This window comes from Canis lupus, chromosome 3 (genome assembly GCF_048164855.1).
Source record: "Canis lupus baileyi chromosome 3, mCanLup2.hap1, whole genome shotgun sequence".
In the NCBI taxonomy this organism is placed as follows: domain Eukaryota; kingdom Metazoa; phylum Chordata; class Mammalia; order Carnivora; family Canidae; genus Canis; species Canis lupus.
Window position 1 is genome coordinate 84,423,563 of NC_132840.1, and position 21,812 is coordinate 84,445,374.

A 21,812-nucleotide genomic window follows, 5' to 3' on the forward strand; every position below is an offset into this window, starting at 1 on the left:
TCCCACCCTAACCGCCCCCTCTAGTAATTATTACACTGACCTTTCTGGTAATTATTTATTCTTTATAGTTTTACCATCCAACCATTTGTCCTTATTCACTGTACTTTATCCTGCTTTCTAGATTTATATAAATAGAATCCTTCCGTATGTATTCTTAAGTATCTGGGCTCTTTCACTAAGCTTGTTTTTGTTAATTTTTTTCCCCCAAGTAATCTCTATACCCAGTGTGGGGCTCAGACTCACGGCTCTGAGATCAAGAGCCACATGCTCTTCTGACCGATGTAGTTAGGTGCCTTTCTTTCACTAAACATGGTTTTGAGAGTCATCGGTATTGTTGAGTGTAGCTGTGTAGTGTTCCAGTATATGAAGAAACCATGATGTGTTTTGCTAATGGACGTTTGGGATGTTTCCAGTTTGATATTATTGGGATACTGCTCTGCTTTTTGATTTGCCTTTTTACTCTCCTAATGATCCCTTTGGAGGAAGTTCTTAATTTTGATGTCTAACATATCTCTTTATTATTATTATTGTGATAGGTGTTTTTCTTTGTGTGAGTACTATTTGAGAAGTCTTTTCCTACCCTGAGGACATAAAATTATTCTCCTAGATTGTCTATTTGGAGCTTTTTATTTTGCCTGCCACACTTAGAGCTACAGTTTACCTGGGTCTGATTTTTGTGTAATGAGAAGCACAGGTCTTTTTATTTTTATCTTTTCCATATGGGTATGTGGCCCATACCATATGGCTATCCAGCTTGCACCATTTATTGTCAAGGTCATCCTTTCCCTTCTGTTCTCCCATGGCGCCTTCATTGTTAATTAATATCTCTGTATGGGTGAGTCTGTTTCTCGGCTCTCTTAATCATTGATGTCTGTGTGTATCTTTGCATCGAGTCTATACTCTCCTAATAACTGTGCTTTATAATGAGATTCTATATCTGCTAGAGCATGCCCTTTTACCTAGGTTGTCTTTTAATATTGTTTGGACTATTTCATAATTTTTTTCTGATATATATATATTTGCTGCATATGGCTGAAAACAGTCACTTGTCAGAATTTTGATTGAGATTGCACTGAGTCTAGTTAATTGGAGAAAAGTTGATTGTTTTTAATGTTGAGTCTTCCAGGGGCACCTGGATGGCTCCGTTGGTTGAGCGTCTGAGTCTTGATGTCAGCTCAGGTCTTGATCTCAAGGTTGTGAGTTTGAGTCCTGCACTGGGCTCTGCACTGGGCGTGGAGCCTATGTAAGATATATATATTTATACATATATATAAAGAGAGAGAAAATGTGTCTACTAATCTAGAAACATGGCACATACCTTTATTTAGGTCTTCTCTCATTACTCTCAATCTTTTTATAGCTTTCTGCATAGAGCTCTTGTACCATCTTGTATTAGATTTATTTGTAGGTATTTGGTTATTTTTAATGCTGTTGTAAATTTTTTGTTGTCCTTTTGTTGTGGTTGTGGAAATGCAGTTGATATTTCCAAATTGACTCTGTATCCAGGAGACCTGTTAAATTTGTGCACTGATTCTAAAAATTTATTAGTAATTTTGAAAATTTCTGAATATGTTCTGTGGATTTTGACAGTTTTTAATTTCTTCCCTTCCAGTTCTTAGAGCTTTAATTTCTTTTTCTTGCTTTACTGCACTGGCTATGACTTGTAAAATGTTCAGAAAAGTGGTAGTAATAGCTGGTATCTTTTTATTTTTCCTGATCTCAAGAGGGAAACTACATTTCACCATTTATGATACTTACGGATTTCTTTGTAGATACCATGTCCTTTATTAGATTGGGGAGGAGCTCTTTTATTCTCTAATTGCTCAAGATTCTTGTCAGGAATGAATATTGATTATTTTTCACTTTTTTCTCCAAATGATTAGATGGTCATATGATTTTTCTCTTTAATTTTGATAGTGTGAAATATATACATATATTTTTTGATAGTGTGAAATATATTGATTAATCTTTTATTTTTTTTATTTTTATTTTTTTTAAATTTTTATTTATTTATGATAGTCACAGAGAGAGAGAGAGAGAGAGGCAGAGACACAGGCAGAGGGAGAAGCAGGCTCCATGCACCGGGAGCCTGACGTGGGATTCGATCCCGGGTCTCCAGGATTGCGCCCTGGGCCAAAGGCAGGCGCTAAACCACTGCGCCACCCAGGGATCCCTTGATTAATCTTTTAAATATGTAAGCATCTTATGCATTCCTGAAATGAGCCAAACTTATTTATTTTCTGGATTTGGTTTGCTAAAATAATATTCAGGATTTTTGCCTCTGTGTTCAATAGTGTGTTTGGGGGTACCCAAGGTGGCTCAGTCACTCTGTCCCACACACTCTCTCTTGCATAAATCTTAAAAAAAAAAAAAAAAATCATTTAAAAAAGTGGATTTGATTTTTTTTTTTTTTTTTTTTTTTCAAGTTGTGAAAAGGATGCCTCAGTAGCTTAGTTAAATGTCTGACTCTTGATCTCAGCCCAGGTCTTGATCTCAGGGTCATGAGTTCAAACCCCTACTCAAAAAAAAAAAAAAAAAAAAAAAAGGTTTATCCTGTTTTTCTCTTTTATAACATATCAGGTTTTGGTTTCAAAGTTCTATGGCCTCAGAAAGACTTGGAGAGAGAGGTTATTGCCTCTTTTTTTTATTGGCATTATTTTTTCTTTTAATGTTTGGAAAAAATTTACCAGTGAAGCCATCTGGACTTTTATTTTTGGTAAGGTTTCCAAGTATGGATTTAATTCATTTACAAATTATATATATATAAATATATATATATATATAAATAGGATTAGACCTATCTTGTGTGAGTTTGGTTAAGTTTCTCTAGTAATCTATGACATTGGACTTTTTAAATTGATATTGTTTGATCAAACTTGTTTATAATACACTCTTAGTAGTCTTTGTAATATGGGTAGAATCTGCAGTGATGCCCTCTTTTTTCATTCCTCACTTTGGTTATTTTTGTGTATTTGTTTTGCTTTATTTAGTCACTCCTACAAGTGTTAAGTCTTTTTAAATAATCAACTTTGGGCTTTGTTGATCCTCTCTGTTGTATGTTTATTTTGCATTTTCTTCTATTTTTTTTTTTTTTAGAGTTTATTTTTAAGTAATCTCTACACCCAAATCAAACTAACAGCCTTGAGCTCAAGAGTCGTGTGCTTTACAGACTGAGTCAGCCTTCATTTTACTTATTTCTGCTGATTATTATTTTCTTCTTTCTACTTTCCAGGGGCTTAATTTATTCTTTTTCAAACAATTTGATATGACTGCTGAAAAATTTCTTTCAGCCTTTCTGCTTTCATATTAATTTAAAGCTATAAATTTCCCTCTGAACAGGGCTTTAGCTGCTGTTCACAAGGGATTTTTAAAAATTTATTTATTTATTTATTTATTTATTTAATTTTTTAAAAGTTGAGATGCAACTGACCTATAACATTGTGCAAATTTAAGGTGTACAGTGTGTTGGTTTATATATTGCAATATGATTACCACTGTCATGTTAGCTAATAACCACTATCACATAATGTAATTATCTTTTTTGTAGTAAGAACAATTAAGATCTAGTCTCTTAGTAGGTTTGAAATTTGTAATATAGTACTATTGATTATAATCACTGTGCTGTGCATTGATCTCCAAAACTTATTTACTAGTTAAGTTTGTACCCTTAAACAAGCATTTTATTTTTTTATTTTTAAAGATTTTATTTATTTATTCATGTCAGACACAGAGAGAGAGAGGGGCAGAGAAACAGGCAGAAGGAGAAGCAGGCCTCACCCAGGGAGCCTGGTGGGGAACTCGATCCCAGGTCTCCAGGATCACGCCCTGGGCTGAAGGTGGTGCTAAACCGCTGAGCCACCTGGAGTCTGCCTTGGGGCTTGATCCCAGGACCCTAAGATTACGACCTGAGCCAAAGTCATACACTTAACTGACTGAGCCACCCAGATGCCCCCACCATATAAATTTTGATAAGACTATTTTTATTATCATTCAGTAAAAAAATTGGTTTTCCATTATAATTCTATTTTTTTCTCCATGGGCTATTTAGAAGTACATTTGCTGGGGCACCTGGGTGGCTCAGTCGGTTAGTCTGTTTCTTGACCTCATCTCAGGTCTTAACCTCCAGGGCATGAGTTCAGGCCCCACTCCTCGCTCCTGGATGGGCTCCTCAGTGGGCATGGAGCCTACTTAAAAGCAAAAAGTACATTTGTTAATTTCTAAATATGGGGGATATTTCTGATTGTCTTTTTGTTATTTAATCCAGCTTAACTGCATTGTGGTCAGAGAACTAGTCTGTATGATTTCAGTCATTTGGAATTTGTTGAGACTTGTTTTATGACTGATTTATGGTGAAATTTTCATCCTGCTCATGAAGAAAATGTCTATTCTTCAGTTTTAACTTCTGATGTTTTTTGTTGTGTTTTGTTTTTTTAAACTTCTGATGTTTTGTATGTATGTGCTGGTCATGTTTTTATGTTCAGGTTTTTATCCTTAATGATTTTTTTGGATAATTTTTTTTCTCCTTGTAGTTTTGACAATGTTTTATTTTGAAGCTGTTTTTAGGTGTGTACAGATTTAGAATTATTATTACTATTTTTAAAGATTTTTATTTGAGAGTGAGAAAGAGCACAAGCCAGGCAAGGGGTGGAGGGAGAAGCAGGGAGCCTGACATGGGGCTCAAGCCTGGGATCATGACCTGAGCTTAACTGACTGAGCCACCCAAGTTCCCCCAGATTTAGAATTACTATCTCTTCCTGAAGAATGGAATCTCCCATAGTTTCCAGTAATATTTTTTGCCTTTATTAATACTTTGTCTAATAATATTTCTATATGTTTTACATATGCTGTGGTTTTCTCTTTTGTTAACCTAGCACTTGTGTTTTCCTGGAATATTTAGTACATTTACATTTAATGGGGCTGCTGATATGCTTGGGTTCTCATCTACCATCATATTTAATGCTTTTTGTTTGTTTTGCCAGTTCTGTGTCTGTTTTCTTAGTTAATCCCTTTGGAACTTGTTACTGTTTAACTTCTCTCTCTTATTACTTTGGAACGTATTTATATATCTTTTATTATTACTTAGTGGCTACTTGAGAAATTTCAGTATCTGTCACTTACCAGTGTCTTACATTAATTGGTATTTTTCTCCTCTTCCTGGACAATAGAAGACCTTAGAAGACTTTAATTCCATTTAACCCCTTCTCATCTCTTGCCATGGTTATCACGTATGTTCATTTCATTTTAAACCCCGGAGGACGTTACACAAGCCTTTTATACAGTCAAGTGAATTTAGGTCGGTGGCGATTGACTGGAGGCATTATGAGTATCATCTGGGAAACTTTTGCAAAATAGAGATAGCTGGCTCCAATTTGGACAAATGACATCAGGATCTCCTGACAGAGGGTCAAGCATTAGTATTTCCTAAAAACCCCTCACGTAATTCACACTTGTAGTAAAATTGAGAGGCTCTGATATAGATTTACATATTTATTCTAATTTTTTATGCATCTCTGACCTTTCCAGGATAATTTTTGGACTCCAAAACACTTTAGAATTCTAAGGGTAGGTTGGCTAGTGATGTATTCTTTCACCAGATATCTTTTCCATTGTCTTTCTTGACAGAGATAGGCTCATTGAGAACAGAATTTTCTTTCCTCATCTTACAGCGTTTACTCCATTCCTGATATTTTGTTACCAATATCCTAATATTGAATGTTATCAACAACTTGAATTTGTTGTCAGCATAATTATACTCCTTCGAAAATAATGTGTTCCTAAGTCTACTTTCAAGCTTTTCTCTTTGAATCTGGTTTTCAACAATTATGCTATTATATACTTAGACGTAGTTTTTTAAAAAATAGGTTCTCTTTGGGGTTTCTGAGTGGCTCAGTTGGTTAAAGGTCTGATTCTTGATTTCAGCTCAGTCATGATCTTGGGGTCGAGGTATCTGCTGGGTGTGGACCCTACTTACTATTCTCTCTTCCTCTCCCTCTGTCCCTCCCTATTTGCGTGCTCTCTCTCTCTAAAAAAAGAATTAAATTAAAAAAAAAATGTATTCTTGTAGACCTGCTTGAGTCTGTGGTTTGATGACTTTAATCAGTTTTAGAACATTCCCAGCTGTTTTCTTTTTAAGTATCGTTGAAAAAAATTTTTATTTATTTATTCATGAGAGACACACAGAGAGTCAGAGACACAGGCAGAGGGAGAAGCATGTTCCCTGCAGGGAACCTGATGCGGAACTTGATCCCGGGACCCTGGGATCACGACCTGAGTCAAAGGCAGAAGCTCAACCTCTGAGCCACCTGAGCATCCCTCTTTTTAAGTATTTAAATATTGCTTCCACCTAATTTTCTCCTTTCCCATTGGACTCCAAAAACAAACATCTTAGACGTTGCCACTGTGTCTTCTGTGTCTCTCCAGGCCTCATTCGATAGTCTTTTTTCTGGCCCATCTTTCTGTTTACTAATAATTATTTCAACTGTATTTGATCTGCCTTGAAGTCCATCCATTGAGTTCTTATTTATAGTTAATATAGTTTCAGGTTTTTTTTTTTTTTTAACTTTTATTTAAAGATTTTACTCCTATATTTGAGAGAGATCGCACAAGCCAGGGGAAGAGAGGCAGCGTCGACTCCCTCACTGAGCAGAGACCCCAATTTGGGGCTCGATCCTAGGACCTTGGGATCATGACCCGAGCCAAAGGCAGATGCCTGACTGAGTTGCCCAGATGCCCCTGTGGTTTCAGTTTTACAATTAAAATTTTAAAAACATTAAAAAAAGTTTTTTTTTGAGGTTTGGCTGTTACTCCAATTATCATACTATATAATATTAGTTTTAGTAAAAATGTGGCATGCTTGGGGTGCCTGGGTGGCTCAGTGGGTTGGATGTCTGCCTTTGGCTCAAGTCATGACCTCACAGTCCTGGGATCGAGCCCCGCATCAGGCTCCTTACTCAGCTGAGAGCCTGGTTCACCCTCTACCCCTGCTGTTCCCCCTGCTTGTGCATGCTGTCTTGCTTGCTCTCTCTCTTGCTGTCAAATAAATAAAATCTTAAAAAAAAAATATGGAATGCTTTGTGAATTTGTCATCCTTGTGTAGAGGCCATGCTAATCTTCTCTATATCATCCCAACTTTAGTATATGTGCTCTGAAGCAAGCTCCCGACAATCAACATGGAGGTAAAACATTGCAGTAAGTGGTTCTTAGTAATCAGAAAGCCAAGGAAAAACTCTTCTAAGGCCCTCAGTTTCTCAGCTATCGAACCACTATCAGTAATTGTCCTTTATGACTCAGATGTGTATGATCTATCTCAGGGACCTATTTGCCACTTCTTAAAATCTTTTATTAAAAATGACTGAGATTTTTGGGCACCTGGCTGGCTCAGTTGGAAGAACATGTGACTCTTGATCTTGGGGTTGTGAGTTCAATCAAGGTCCACATTGGGTGTGGAGATTACTTAAAACAACTATTTTTAAAAAGTGACTTGAGATTCTAAATTGACTCCTTACAGATGATAATTAAAGGCGAGCTTTAGAATGTATCATGTGTTAAAGAAGAAATACAAAATCATTGAGAAAAATTTAGACTGTTACAGGTAAAGCAAAGCAAAACAAAACCAAAAAATTAACTGATTAAAGAATTAAAGTATTTACCATTTGGATAAATAATTTATTTTCCCACTCTTTTTATACATCTTACTTAAAAACAATGGATATTACCCATTTCCCTCCCATCTGACATATTGAATAACTTTCCAGGGTCTTAAATATTATACACTGCTTTTGGTTGAATCACTCTTTGTGGTTTGGGGTTTTTGAACTCCCTGCATTTAAAAAAAAATTTAGTAGTATTCTTTTTAGCCGATGTTACTAAAAAGTAACATGATTAAGATGGAGCAGAACACACATACTACATGTTGGTGCATTTGGAAAAATGCCCCAGAACCCTTCTCTACTTGCATCCTGGGGTCAGCTCTCTGAGGGGATAGCCACCTGGGCAGGACTGCCCTTCCAAGGCTTAGGAAGTCTGCAGGACTGCCCTTCCAAGGCTTAGGAAGGCTTAGGAGAGGGGTGCCAGAGTAGACCAGCCTGTCACAGGGTCCTCTGCATTCTGGCCACTGAACTTCTCCGTGGAGGTCTTCCCCAAGCAGGGGACAGTGTATGTGTGGTAAGAGCAGAGCATTTTCTTCATTAGGTGTGGCTGGTCACGAAAGGGACAGCTGTCCAGGTTGGGCTGGGACTTGGTACATCTGGTTCGGCCAGTCTCGGCGCCCAAGAAGTAGTTCATCCCAGCCACAACTTGCTCGTGGAGGCCCACCCCCTGAGCGCCACCTGCAGTGCCCTCGCTCGCCTTGTTGGACTTGGTTAGGGCAAAGTTTGACACCTGCCGCACATCCTCCTCATTGACATGGTCAGCTGCCCATGGGGTGCCCACCATTGGAGACCGGCTCCTGTTCATGCCAGGGCTAGGGACAGGGCCAGGGTCAGGGTGGCTGGCAGGGTGCGCAGGGGCCCAGCCATAGTGTGGGTGAAGCTTAGAGAGGAGTGATCCAGCAGTGGCCCTCCCTGCATTTTTATTTTATTTTATTTTTATTTTTTTCCTCCCTGCATTTTTAAACGTACAATGTTTATACACCCCAAGTCGCTTCCATACCCTGAATATGGAGAACTTAAAATGATGCAGACGTTTCCAGTTACTGCAGAAGAATGCTGTTGACCATCAGTGGTTGGGTATTTGCAGTATTGGAATTACAATTTGAATATATGAATGCATTTTGCTCTTATAAGAATAAGTGAGAAAATGGGAAGCAAAGTGCTTATTGTATTGATAAAAAGTATGTGGCTTAAGTGTTGGTTCTTATGTGGTGCTTTCTGGAGTCTTTGAAGTTAGGGGACCACTCAGTGGGCTCCATGATGTAGGAAAGTGAGGGAATGTTTTTATGTATTTTATTATCACTGTTCTTTGAAAAGATTCTGAGTGAGAGAGTGAGCAACCATGTGGGGGTGGGGGTCGGGGGTGGGGGGAATGTAGAGGGAGAAGCACACTTCCCCCTGAGCAGGGAGGCCCAGTGGGGCTTGAGGTGGACCTCCATCCCAGGTCATGACCTGAGCCTGATGCCCATGCAGAGGTCAGTCTCAAAACCCTGAGATCATGACCTGACCTGAAATCAAGAGTCTGCTGCCTGAGCCACCCAGGGGCCCCTGTGTAAGTAGCCTCCAGGCCCAACCTGGGGCTTGAACTCATGACCCTGAGATCAAGCGTTGCATGCTTTTCTGACTGAGCCAGCCAGTCGCCCCAGGAAGGAGTGTGTTCAGATGCTGGAATTAAGTTTTCAAGGATATTTTTTTGTCCTGAAACACTGGGAGTAATTGAGATTTGTAGAAATCATTACCTTTCTTGTAGCAAAATCCCCAAATAACATGCATATCTTTGAACTTGCTCATTTTTTCAAGAATATATTATATATAAAAGCAAGGATCTTCCCATGCTGTAATTTATTTAATTCATTCCTCTGTAATTGGATATTCATATTTCTGTTTTTTTCTCTAATGTAAACCGTATATGATGGATAGTGCCTCTTTTTTGTTTTATCATTTTAGCTGTATCTCAAATTGACATTTAAAAGAACCTTTGGATATAACTTGTTTTAAAGTTGAGGACTTTAAAACCATGGTAATTGGTTCATTTGAAATTCTTCATAGTCCTCATTATTAGCCCATATTTATTAAATTGCTGTATGCAGGGCACTGTGACAGCAGAAATAACACTAGCTGCAAGCAACGCATGAGTTACCAAGATGATAAATGAAAGAAACCTTTAATGTTGTTGGAAAAGTGATAGTCAACACTTCTCCAGTCTTATTTTTTTAAGGATTTTATTTATTCATGAGAGACAGAGAGAGAGCGAGGCAGAGACACAAGCAGAGGGAGAAGCAGGCTCCCTGTGCGGGAGCCCGATGTGGGACTCGATCCCAGGACCCTGGGATCACACCCTGAGCTGGAGGCAGATGCTCAACCACTGAGCCACCCAGGCATCCCTCCAGTCTTTTAAAATAGGTGGTTTTAACCCAGTTTATCTTTTTTAAAAAAAACTTATTTCTAGGGTTTATCTCCAAATATTTTATATATGCCAGCCTAAGATGAAATATTTTTCTGAATTATACAACTGAAACTTTTCCTTCCTTCCTTCTTCCTTCCTTCCTCCTTTCTTCCTTTTCTTCTCTCCGCCTCCCTTTCTTTTTAGAGAGCCATTGCACCTGCATGTGTGGGGAGGGGGAGGGGAGGGGCAGAGGGAGAGGGAGTATCTTAAGCACGTGTCATGTCCCGCATGGAGCCCAATGCAGGGCTCAGTCTCACGACTTTGAGATCATGACCTGATCCGAAATCAGAGGCTTAACCAACTGAGCCACCCAGGTGCCCCATAATTTTTTTTTTTATAAAATATGTATAACATTGAATGGTTAAAATGGTAAATTTTAAGTGTATAGTTTAGTGGCATTAATTCCATTCACAGTGCCCTGCAACCATCAGCACTATCCATTTCCAGAACTTTTCATCAAACAGAAACTCTGTGCCCATTACCCATTAAGGCCCTGTCTCTTCCCCCACCCCAAACCCCTGGAAACCTCTCTTAACGATTTAAAAAAAATTTTTGTTTTCCTTTCTTATTAATTTGCCTGTTCTTATAAATGTTCTTATAAAACATACTGTTTTCAAAGAAAATGTATCAGAATGGCATTCTTTTTTTAAAGCTGAATAATATTCCATTGTGTGTATATATGCCACATTCTGTTTATTCATTCATCCTTTCATCCTTTGATGGACATTTGGGATGTTTCCACTTTTTGCTTATTGTGAATACTGCTGTGGTAAACATTGGTTTATTTGTATCTGAGTTCCTCTTTCAATTCTTTTGGGTATGTACTGAAAAGTGTAATTCCTGGATCATATGGAAATTCTCTGTGGAACTTTTTGGGAACTGCCAAATTGTTCTCCATAGTGGCTGCACAATTTTACATTCCCACCATCAGTGTGTGAGCTTTCTAATTTCTCCACATTCTTGCCAACAGTTATTTGTTTTTTTGGGTAATAGCCATCCTAACAGGTGTGAAATCATATCTCATTGTGGGTTTCATTTCCCTAATGATTAGTGACGCGGAGCATCTTTTCATGTTGGCAGTTTGTGTATCTTTGGAGAGATGTCTATTCAAGTCTTTTGCCCGTTTTTGAACTGGGTCTTTGTTGTTGAGTTGTAGGAGTTCTTTATATGTTCTGAATATTCATCCCTTATCAAATATCCCTTGCAAATATTTTCTCCCATTCTGTAGGTTGTCTTCCCTCTCCTGATAGTGCCCTTTGTACAGAAGTTTTTAATTTTGATAAAGTCCAATTCAGCTATTTTGTGTCTGTGCTTTTGGTGTTATTATCTAAGGAATCATTGCCAAATAAAATGTGAAGATTTGCCTTTGTGTTTTTTTGTTTTGCCATTGTGTTTTCTTTTAAGACTTTTACATTTTGGGGTGCCTGGGTAGCTCAGTTAGTTAAACACCTGACTTTGGCTCAGGTCATGATCTCAGGGTTCTGGGATCGAGCCCCATGTCAGGCTCTACTCCCAGAGTTTTATCTTTTTAGCTGTTGTGTTTAGGTTTTTGATCCATTTTTAGTTAAATTTTGTTTATGGTTTAAAGTAAGGTTCTTTTTTTTTTTTTTTTTTAATTTTTATTTATTTATGATAGTCACAGAGAGAGAGAGAGAGAGAGAGAGGCAGAGACACAGGCAGAGGGAGAAGCAGGCTCCATGCACCGGGAGCCCGACGTGGGATTCGATCCTGGGTCTCCAGGATCGCGCCCTGGGCCAAAGGCAGGCGCCAAACCGCTGCGCCACCCAGGGATCCCTAAAGTAAGGTTCTAACTTCATTCTTTTGCAGGTGACTGTCCAGTGTTCCCATCAATATTTCTTGAAAAGCCTGTCTTTTCCCTGTTGAATGCTCTTGGCACCCCTGTCAAAAATCATTTGATTATATGTGCAGGTGTTTATTTATGAGCTCTCCATTCTGTGTGTTTATCTTTATGCTAGTACTACACTGTTTTCATTACTATGGGTAGCTCTGTGGTAAGTTTTGAAACCAGGAAGCATAAGTCTTCCAACTTTGATCTTTTTTTCAAGACTGTGAGATTCCATATGAATTTTAAGATTTCTAAAAAAATTTCTGCAGAAAACACTTGGGATTTTGATGGTGATTGCACTGAATTAGTAGACTGCTTTGAGTAGTATTGTCATCTCAGTATTTTTTTTTTAATTTTTTTTTTAATTTTTATTTATTTATGATAGTCACAGAGAGAGAGAGAGGCAGAGACACAGGCAGAGGGAGAAGCAGGCTCCATGCACCGGGAGCCCGACGTGGGATTCGATCCCGGGTCTCCAGGATCGCGCCCTGGGCCAAAGGCAGGCGCTAAACCGCTGCGCCACCCAGGGATCCCGTCATCTCAGTATTAAATCTTTAGGTCTTTCACATAAATTTTTGTAATCAAATTGTTTATAATTGATATACTGTGATTAGTTTTTAGTTTATACTATAACTTCCAGGTGTTAGGTTGTGTGTGTGTGTGTGTTTTTTTTTAAAGATTTTATTTATTTATTTGAGAGACAGAGATAGCAACAGAGATAATGAGAGAACACAACCAGGAAGGAGAGGGAGAGAAGAGGATTCTCCGTTGAGCAGGGAGCCCGATGCGGGGCTCGATTCCAGGATCCTGGGGTCATGACCTGAGCCAATGGCAGACACCTAGCCAACTGAGCCACCCAGGTGCCCCTGGGTGTTAGGTGTTTGACGACCATTAGCTTCTGAAATTAATCACCATCTCTACTAACTGTGATTCCCAGTATATAACCGCCAAGTGGTGATGGAAAGCCTGTATCCTGCAGACAGAAGGTGCCCTGGGCTTCTGTTTTATTTGGCTCCCACCACGTTGGGCTTTATTGTATTTTAAATTCAAATTGAACATCACCATTTCCAGGGCACCTGGCTGGCTCAGTTGATGGAGCATATGACTCTTGATCTCAGGGTCATGAGTTTGAGCGGGTGTAGCGGTCATTTAGAAATTGGGTGTAGCGGTCATTTAGAAATAAAATCTTAAAAAAAAAAATGACCATTTCCAAATAATAAGGATTTTTATATTAAAATTTGTTTCCAAAAAAAAAAAAATTTGTTTCCAGGTTTAAAAAATTTGAAGACCTGACAGCCATGCTCTGGTAGCACCGGCCCCCTTTAGATGGAAGGAGTCTCCACTTTTCCTGGGGGAGGTTGAATGTGGGTGCATTTTTGCCTTAGACTCCTTTCTGCTGCGATCACCTTTCTCTTATCCGTAGGCAGAGAGTTTCCAACCCTGTTGAAAAGAGGAGAAAGAGAAAGTTGGATTGAAATTGTCTCTTGGAATAAATGTTTATTACGGCAGATTTCAAGTGACCTGAGAACCACCTTTCATAACAGAATCTTCTTGGATTATCTGATTGACCTCTGCCCTGCCCCCACTCCCTTTTGAAGATGATTGCTGCTTACTGCTCTGTAAACGTCTTTCCTTGTAGCAGCTCCTTTTTATTTATTTATTTTAAATGTCTCTACACAACGTGGGGATCAAAGTCAGACCCAGAGATCAAAGGTCACATGCTATACCTACTGGGCAAGCCAGGCACCCCCTCTAGCAACTCTTAAGGAAAATGAGGCTTGATTAGATTCCTCAGAATCGACGTTAATAAAATATCCTGCTGAGCTATCATTATAAAAGATTAATCTTGTGAATTGATACAAGTCATTGAGACTGCAGATTGGTTAGTGTTGTTTTTAAACAATGGAAATAGTAATCAGCGATTAAAATCAGATTAAAATGCTTTAAATATTGATTTTAAAAGATGCAAAACCTGATAAGCTCCCGGCCAAATTGAGCCATTACATGTGGTTTTATGTGTATATGTAGTGAATAAAGAAGTTGAACTTGTTACAGAACAATGAAAGTGGAGGCATATTGTAGATCTAGTGGATGAATGGATTTCATTAAAATATCCCCACGGTAATCTGATATTATGAGAGCAGCATTTATGTCTGTCTGCGAGAAGCTATAGGAAATAGAACAGAACATAAACTTCAAGTCCCATTTGAGGTAATGATGGTTACTTCAGTACACATTATTATTTTTATTTTCATTAAATATTTTATTTATTTATTTGAGCGAGAGAGAGAAAATAAGCAAGCAAGCAGGTGGAGGGAAAGGGAAAGAATCCCAAGCAGATGCATGCTGAGCTCAGCCCAGTGCAGGGTTCGATCTCATGACCCCGAGATCCTGACCTGACCTGAGCCGAAACTGAGTCAGATGATCAACCAACTGAGCCACCCAGGTGCCCCTTCAATACATATTATTAAGAAGATAGTATTATAGGTATAGCATTTTTAGCGTCTTTTTACTTGGTAATTTGTGAAGATGGATTTCTTTGGGATATCACCTCAGTGCCATATCCAGTATTTGGTATATCTGTGGGTTTAATGGGAACAGATATTTGGAAGAAAGCAAAGAGACGGATCAGGAGTGTCCCCTACAAATACAGATAAGTTTATGTTATTTTATACCACCATAGGTAGAGTTCATTGTTGGCCAAGTAAAATACTATGTTAAATATTATTGAGATTAACATAGGGCTTCTGTGATGTTAATGTAGGCAGCTATTAGTCTTACATACTTATGGAAATGTTTGAAACCAGTTTTTTCATAGGGCCAAAGAAGTGGCTTTAACCTAATATGAACACTTGCTTCCATCCTGGCATTAAGTATTAGAGATAAGATGCAAAAATTCTTTCAAAAATTCAAAAGAATTCAAAAATTCTTTCAGCTACTTAATAGCTGTTCCCAAGAGACAAGGAGAGTGAAAGGAGAGTTATTCTAATACAAGCCAACCTGGATTGCTCAAATTTGGCTGAGGTACTCACACATAGTACTATACATAAATAGCTGCTTGACTTGCCAGTCTTTGAAGGGTTAAAGGTGAACTAGTTCTGATGACTTTGTAAGACTTTATTTTTTATTTTTTTTATTTTTATTTTTTGTTTATTTTTTTTATTTTTTATTTTTTAATATTTTATTCCTTTATTCATGAGAGACACACAGATAGGCAGAGACAGGCAGAGGGAGAAGCAGGCTCCCTGCAGGGAACCCAGTGATGTGGGACTTGATCCTGGGTCTTCAGGATCACGACCTGAGCAGATGCTCAACCACTGAGCCACCCAGGTGCCCTATAAGACTGTTTAGAAAAAAACTGAGAGATTTTTGTAGACCGTGTGTATGCTACACAAGTTCTCATATGTGCTGAAAATTGCCTTTGTGTAGGCACTGCTGAGGAGACTGCGGAGGGGGGTTGCGGAAAGGGTACTGTGTTGGTAGAAATAATTTTTTTGCAGTGTTTGTGTTGACACCATTTAGAGGCTTATCTACTAAGGACATATAAATACTTGTAGTAGAGCTAATGTTTCATAAACTGGTGTGGTTGTTGATGCTCTCAAACCATATTCAATTTTCACTGGGCAAATTTTTAAGATTTTGTTGAATTTGTTGTATACATACAACATATCGTTTGTGTCTGTATATACAACACCCATACACATATATGGTTGTGGATTGTAGTGCTATATTAAAGAATAAGGGCTTTTTACTATTTGGGACTTTTTATTTAGGAATACATAAGATCAGTTTAGCAAGGTGGTTGTCAGTTTTTCATCCAAAATACAATTGTTTGGAATTTGCTGATGGTTGCCAAGCTGTCGTCTGCCTTTTATTGATTTGCTTTTATGATGTGTTTGAATTCAAATTAAAATGGCATGTTATTATGAAGAGTAAGTGATTAAATTTGGTCTGGGCCATGTCTGTAAATCATCATTGGAAGGGGGTTTCTAGTCCAAGGGAAGGTTGATTTGATTGCTCCAGGAACAAACATGATTAAGTGGATTTTTAAGAAAATCAGCATTCAGGAGAAGGCTACAAGCACTGGTATGGAAATAGCACAGGGTTTTCCAGAAAAGTTAGCTGAATTGAGGAGTAATGTGTCTTTGGAAAAATGCCGGACTGCTTCCTTGACGTGATTGATGCATTCATGATAATGATTTGGTGATGGGGAATCATCCAGGTGGGTAACCTTGAAGGTAATAATAAGGTTCTTCGAGCCATAAAGGATACTCACACTTGTTCCGGGGAAGTTTTCCAGGAAAAGATGTCATCTCTCTATACTTGATTAGACTTAAAGATTTTTAAGAAGCCTCAGCCACTCTAGCCCATGAAGGGAAACACTCCAAAAGAACTTCTCTATGATCGAAATACTTAAGTTTATAACAACATTTGTGTCTGCTCTTCAAATTTGTTCAGGAATAGACTCCCAATTTATAATATGACACCTGTAGATACCAGGGGTACCACCATCACTGCACCTTTTATTTGGGCTTAACTTTTTTTGGGGGGGGGTGCTTAACTTTTAACTGTCTTTTAGGAGGCAGTCAGATAGAAGTTGGGGACCCTCCTATATAACAGAGTTGAAGAAGCTTTCCTTCTTTATCAGGCTTGTTTTGTTTATAGAATTGTCTCCCCTACCAAGCCAAGCCTCCGTGCATGTGAGGACATGTAACTCATTCATTTTGTTGTCTTTAGAGCCTACTCTTGTAAGTAAGGTCCTTAAAATGTTTACTGACTTAAAAATAATTGAATCAGCAATTCCTGTGTGATGTGAACATCATATATATGATCTTTCTGTTCTGGTTATTTTTATTGTTTTTGGATGACCCTTGGATTTTGTTCTGTGGTTGTCAGAAGCCTGGAAGAAGAGGGATTTGTTTGTTTATGTGTGAGTGAGGATTCCTCTCTTATTTGTGGATCTAAGAAGTCTGAGGGATGGAGGAGAGTGTCTACATCCCTCTCCAGCAATTGGATAAAATAAGAACTTTGGCTCTTGGCATTTAACCCACTTAAAAACCACTACTGAACCCCTTCCCCCCAATAACCAATCTCTTATGAGAAGAATTGTCTCAGGGGCACCTGAGTGGCTCAGTTGGTTAAGCATCTGACTTTTCTTCGGCTCTGGTCATGATCTCAGGGTTGGGATTGAGTTCTGTGTAGGGCTCCAAGTTTGGCAGGGAGTCTGCTTGAGATTCTCTGTCTCCCTCTCCCTCTACTCCTCTTCCTGCTCTTGCACACCTATGTGCACGCACTCTCTCTGAAATAAAAAAAAATAAATCTTACAAAAAGAAGAAATGTCTCTAGTCCTTTTTCCTAATTCCTATTCTTGTAACCACTTGTCTCTTTTGAACTACCCTCACCTCATCAGGGAAGCTTTCTTAATGGCCTTTAATTCTTAGCAATTTGAAGATTCTCAAGGAACCCTCTGAGTACCTACCTTACCCGTCTGATCGCCAGAAACTTGCTAGCCATAGGTGATGAAAAGAAAGGAAAATGGATTTTTTTTTAATTTAAAAAAAAAAATTTTTTTTTTAAATTTATTTATGATAGTCATACAGAGAGAGAGAGGGAGAGGCAGAGACACAGGCAGAGGGAGAAGCAGGCTCCATGCACCGGGAGCCTGACGTGGGATTCGATCCCGGGTCTCCAGGATCACGCCCTGGGCCAAAGGCAGGCGCCAAACTGCTGCGCCACCCAGGGATCCCTGGATTTTTTTTTTAAAAAGATTTTATTTATTTATCCATGAGAGACAGAGGCAGAGACATAGGCAGAAGGAGAAGCAGGCTCCTCACAGGGAGCCCAATGTGGGACTTGATCCTGGGACCAACCTGAGCCAGAGGCAGATGCTCAACCACTGAGCCACCCAGGTGCCCCAGAAAATGCATTTCTACAGAATGTCAAGGTGAATGAAAAAAGTCATCCAAATCATGCTTCTAGCACAGTGTTAACATTGAACACAGAACTGTCCTACAGAAATCAATGCAAGCCACATGTATATGTAATTGCAATTTTTGTAGTTGACATTTTTTTTTTAAACCAAAAAAAAAAAAAAAAAAAAAAGTGGTGCCAGCCTGGCTTAGTCCATAGAGTATGCAACTCTGAACCTCGGGGTTGTGAGTTCAAGCTCCATGTTGAATGTGAAGCCTTCTTAAAAAAAAAAAAAAAAGCAAAAATAGGTAAAATTAGCTTGACCATTCTATTTTATTCAACTCAGTAGTATATCAGAGATATAATCATTTCAATATGTATGATTGTGTTATAAAATCAACATGTAGGGATTCCTGGGTGGCTGAGCGGTTTAGCACCTGCCTTTGGCCCAGGGCACGATCCTGGAGTCACGGGATCGAGTCCCACATCAGGCTCCCGGCATGGGGCCTGCTTCTCCGTCCTCCTGTGTCTCTGCCCCCCCCCATCATAAACAAATAAATAAATCTTTAAAAAATAAATAAAATCAACATGTAATAAAATTGAGATATTTTGCATTTAAAAATTTTACATACTAAGTCTTTGAAGTTCTGCATATATTATACATTGATCTCAACTTGGATGTTAATCTTTATTAGAAATACTTGATCTTTATGTAGATTTTGTGAAATATATAGTTGGCAGAGTAGATTAACATTCTCAAGTTATTCCAAACAGGATTCAACACTTTCTAGTAACTGAGTGGAGTTTTTAAAACATGTTCTTTTGATGTTTGTGTCCATGTTGACAAAGCTGGTTCATGTTCTTTATTTTTAAAAATTTGAGAGAGAGCCTGAGCAGGGGTGAGGGGAGGAGCAGAGGGAGGGGGAGAAGCAGACTCTGTGCTGAGCAGGGAGCCCAACTTGGGGTCAAACCCATGACCTTGAGATAATGACCTGGGCTGAAATCAAGAGTTGGACACTTAACTGACTGATCCACCCAGGCACCCTTAGAATCAATTTTACCTTGAAACAAGTATCTCAGTTTAGAACTATCATTTAAGTAAATCCACTAACTCTTGTATCCACTCAGTACTATTAATATCAATTCACAGGGTGTTGCAAAAACTGAAAAACAAGCCTCAATTTAATAAATATCAACAAGCATTCTTCAGATTTTTCTGGTAGCTTTTGTAGCCAGTTCACATTACACTATGCTTTTTAATTAAACTGTTCTGTATATTTGTGTTATGAATGAGTTAATTATTATTTTGTAACGTAAAATCATTTTGTGTTTTTTTGTTTGTTTGTTTTTTTTTTACATAAAACTTTTTGTACCTATGTAGCTAAGGCCAAAAACGTTCCTTGCCTTTGAACATTAAATTCATATGCAGTGTGATAGGGTGTGATTGTATTAGGTTTGCTGGGGCCCCCATAACAACCTCAGACCGAGTGCTTTAAACAAAGAAATCTAATCTCTCACTTTTCCAGGGGCTGTAAGGCTAAGATTGAGGTGCCAGTGGGGTTGGTTTCTGGTGAGTCCCCTCCTTGTCTGGTAGGTGGCTGGCTTCTCTCTGGGTCCTCTTATGGGCTTTTCCCTCTGTTTGCAGGAAGGACAGAGATTGATCTCTAGTGTGTCTTCCTCTTTTCTTTGTAATTTTTAAAGATTTTATTTATAAGAACACGTGCATGAGCGGGGGGCCGGGCAAAGGGAGAGGGAGAAGCAAACTCCCCGCTGAGCAGGGAGCCCGACGTGGGGCTTGATCCCAGGACCCTGAGATCATGACCAGAGTTGAAATCGAGAGTCAGACACTTAACCAGCTGAGCCACCCAGGCGCCCCTTGGCTTATTTTTCAATTTGACGTCTCTCATAAGTGCTTCACCATGAGGTGACCAAGAGCTGCACTTCTCTGTGGCACGGCAGATTGCCCTGGTGACTGCCCGTCCCGCTTCCAGTATTGTAAGCACTGTCCTGTCCCCAGGTCTGGCAGCGTGCAGTAGGAGTTCCACACAAGTTGTGGTCTCTAGTAGGGGTGGCCTGGCACGCCCAACCTGGCCATCCCTAGTCTGTACCCATAGGCTAGTTCCTCGCCTCTCCTTTGTCACTTGGGTTCATGTGGACTTGTGTCTAGCACTGCCACTGCATTGAAGCGACGGGTGATCTCATGACCACTGAGATTTCACGCGAACGTTCGAATCTGCTGCTTCATCTCTCTCGATGGGGGGCTTTGACACCCTTTCTTGCTTCTTGCAGCCAGTCACTGACTCTCCTGTGCATCAAACGTTGGTATTTCTTATGGTGCCGTCTTTCTCCTTTTAATATGCAGTCTCCCCAGATGATCCCTCCTGTTCTCTGGGCTTAAAATTCTTTCCACCTTATTAAATTACAAATTCATGATTACCCTCTGGAGGTCCTGACCTGCATTTTTGTCTGGTAAACATCTCCACTCTTGCCATTCAGGTGACCTTGGAGTATTTTGAATACCGCGCATCCAAACCAGGTCTGTCCATCTCTGATCCCCTCCTTCCAGCCCTCTTCAGTTCCTTTGGTGAGGAGCTCCATTGCTCCTTCGTTGCCAGAATTAGAAAATTGGAATCATTTTGATACTTCTTTCATATCTCTTGTCCAAATCCTCCAACTTTTCTCTGGGCTGACCCTTCCTGCTCACGCGGCTCCAGCGTTAGTTCATCAGTCTTTCTCCTGGGTGAACACAGTGGCTCCCTAACTGACCTCCTTGTCTCTACCTAATCTTCCCAGATCCACCTTCTAAAATACGCCTAGCAAGTCCTACTGGAGCTGGAGGAGAGCCTAGCAAGTCCTACTGGAGCTGGAGGAGAGCCGGAGCTCAGTCTTTTGGGAGAGGTTCTGAGGACTGGGCCCTCCCATCCCCTCACCCCCAGTTCCTCTTCTCTGCCCTGTGCCTGTCTCTGCTGTAGCTCTTCTCAGATTACACGGCACTCCCTTTCCACTTCCTCACCTCTCATTCACAATGCATGTCTTACGCTGTAGTTCTGGGTTTCTCTATGCCTGGATCCTGTCTTGAAGACTCTATTAGCTCCCCAAATATGGATCTTGAGTCTCGCTTGTTTACCCAGTGTATTCATTTGCTAGGGCTGCTGTGACAAAGTACCACAGACTAGAGAAATGTATTGTTTCACTGTTCAGGAGGGTAGAAGTCTAAGACCAAGTTGTCGGGAGGTTGGGGTGGTGCTCCCTGTGAAAGTGCTATTGGAAGGGTCTGTTCCAGGCCTCTCTCCTAGCTTCTGGCAGTTCCTTGGCTTTCGGCAGCACAGCTCTAGTCTATATGGCCTGTGTGTGTGTGTGTGTGTGTGTGTGTACATTTCCCGTCTTAAAAGGGCATCAGGTGTATTGGATTAGGGGTCCACCCGCCTCCACTATGACCTCATCTTAATTACATCTGCAATGACCTGATTTCCAAAGAATATCACATTTGGAGGTAGTGGGGTTAGGACTTCTTTTTTTTTTTTTTTTAAACAATCTTATTTTTTTACTTGAGAGAGAGAGTGTACCAGTTGAGGGCAGAGGCAGAGGGAGAAGCAGAGTCCCTGCTGAACTGGGAGCCTAACTCAGGCTTGGGGCTCGATCCCAGGGCCCTGAGATCATGACCAGAGCTGAAGGCAGACGCTTAACCGACTGAGCCACCCAGGTGCCCAATGGGGGTTAGGACTTCAAATGTGTTTTGGCAGGGATGCCATTCAACCAATAGTATGTTGACTGTAACCTAATTGTAAAGTGATCCAATGAAATCCTCTCTGAGTAAAGGATCAGACTTATTTTCTTAATGGGCATTATGTTTACATAATCAAAAATAAAAGCTTGTGGTTTTGCTCATACTTTACTATCTCTAGCTTTCGAATATATTCATATTTAGCGGCTTTTGAATTGTTGCACCTTAAAAGATGCA

General features: G+C 39.6%; 1 protein-coding gene and 1 non-coding gene across 5 annotated transcripts in view; one reads left to right on the forward strand and one right to left on the reverse strand.

Annotated features, from left to right (window-relative positions):
• Nucleotides 1-21,812, forward strand: part of APLP2 (amyloid beta precursor like protein 2) — an 82,213-nt gene that overhangs the window by 8,211 nt on the left and 52,190 nt on the right. The gene's annotated exons all lie outside the window — the stretch shown is intronic.
• Nucleotides 7,056-7,157, reverse strand: LOC140631365 (U6 spliceosomal RNA). Its single transcript, XR_012028990.1, has one exon. It is a non-coding gene; the product is annotated as a U6 spliceosomal RNA (small nuclear RNA).